The sequence below is a fragment of the Pteropus vampyrus genome, unplaced genomic scaffold, assembly GCF_000151845.1.
Source record: "Pteropus vampyrus isolate Shadow unplaced genomic scaffold, Pvam_2.0 Scaffold35, whole genome shotgun sequence".
NCBI lineage: Eukaryota > Metazoa > Chordata > Mammalia > Chiroptera > Pteropodidae > Pteropus > Pteropus vampyrus.
Genome location: NW_011888816.1, coordinates 803,031 through 805,202, shown reverse-complemented (window position 1 = coordinate 805,202; position 2,172 = coordinate 803,031).

The window sequence follows — 2,172 nt, the reverse complement described above, 5'->3', positions numbered from 1 at the left end:
TATTACAACATCCAGTCTTAACTGATAACAGTCTCCCTAGAGTTAATGTTGTACCGCTTCATCAACAATATATCAATTGATCTGTCCTTACAATATTCCTGCCTGTCTTTTGAGCTATTGTCAAATTATTTCTACATATGTTATTAATCCCATGAAAATGGTATTATTTTTGCTTTAAGCCAACAGTCTTTAGAGAAATTTTTTAAAGAAAAAAAAATAATCTTTTCTATTTACCCAAATACTTACCATTTCTCATGTTCTCGATCCTTCCTACAGATCTGGCCTTTAATCTGAGAAAATTTCCCTTTGGCTTAAAGAATTTTCTCTGGTGTTTCTTATAGTGGTTTTGCGGCAGTAAATTCTCTCAAGTTTTCTCAGCTTTTATTTGTCCGGAAAAAAAATTTTCCTGATACTTTCACTGGATATAGACTTCTGGGTGACACTTTTTTCTTTCAACATGGTAGGTGTCATTCCGTTGGGTTCTGGCTTTTATTATGAAATCCCTCATGATTTTTTTTGTTGTCGTTCCATCGAAGACGTCATTTTTCCTTTGGCTACTTTTCAGGTTTTCTCTCAAACTCTGTTTTTTCGTAGTTTGAGTAGGATATGCCTAGATGTGGTTTTCTTTGTATGTATCCTGCTTGGGGTTCATGAGATTCATGGACCTATGAGTTGATATTTTTCATTAATTTTGGGAAGTTCTCAGCCATTAAATCTTCAAATAGTTCTCCGCCCTGTTTTTTCCACTCCTCTCTTTCCGATCTGTCACTCACATCTATGTTAGATCACTTGATATTGTTTCATGGTCTTCCGACGCTCTATTCTGTTCTGTTTTCTTATTTTTTTTAATAGACTCACATGCAGTTGTAAGAAATCTTACAAACAGAGCCTGTTCCCTTTACCCAGTTTCCCCCAGTGCTACTAACATCTTATAGTACAATATCACAACCAGGATCATGAAATTAATACAATTCAGCGACCTTATTCAAATTTCCCCAATTTTACTTATACCGATGTGTGTGTATAGGGGGAGTGTTTAGTTCAAAACAATTTGATCACAAATGTGGTTTCACGTGACCAGCACCACAGTCAAGATATGGAACAGCTGTATCGCTATAAGGATACCTTGCATTGCTACTTTATAACCACCCTCACCTCCCACTCCATCCCTTAACCCTAACAACCACTAATCTGTTCTCTATCACCAGAAATTTGTCATTTTGAGAATGTTACATAAATGGAATCATATGGTATGTAATCTTTGAGATCTTATTTTTCTTTTTTGACTCAGCGCAATTCCTTGAAATTCATCCAGGTTATTGCATTTATCAATCGTTCATTCCTTTTTATTACTGAGATGTAGTCCATGGATGCTATTGTCGCTTTAACCATTCACCCGTTGAAGGACATCTGAGTGGTTTGCAGTTGGGGGCGGTTATCAGTGAAGCTGCTATAAACATTCCGTGGACAGGCATCGGCATAAGACTCTACATAATACAGGCATCGGCATAAGACTCTTGCACAAACACGGAGACTGCTTGCTGCTTGTTGTGTTCATTTGGGTCCTCTGAGAAGCCAGTATCAAGATGAGATTAGACATGTAAGAGATCTATTGGAGACAATGCCTGGGCGGGAGAATGGGGAGGGAGGTGGAGGGGGTTGGGAGAACCCCCAGAGGGAGACTTGGGTAGACCCCTGTGAAGGGGAGGAGAGAGAAGGAAGGAAGGTCCTAGACTGCTGCCCAAGGGAGTCCTCGTGCCAAAGTCACCCATTGGAGGAGCTCCCCGTCTCCTAGGGATGGGCCTGCCTTGGTATCCCTGCCACGACCAGCCCGTGGGAGTTGTGGCCTCAGTACACCTGGGTTCCGAGGGTGGCGTCTGGGACCTCAGGCAATCGTGCTCCCACGGCAGGAGATCGGGGGGCCTGCCGGGTGGGTCAGGAGGACCCGCAGTCCTCTCCCAGCCCTGCCATCAGCTCAGCCCCTACCCAGGGTAGGAAGCCTGGGGCCTGAGGCATCCCTGCTAGGTGGGTTCCCCAGTGGGTGGGAGCTACAGGAGGGAGGCAGGGCCCCCACGCAGGCCTCCCAGCCTCCTGGGGCGAAGGTCACCCAGGACAGCCGGCCCACAGTGGTGAGAGTGTCAGGGAGGTACTTCAGTGTCCACGAGGGTGGGA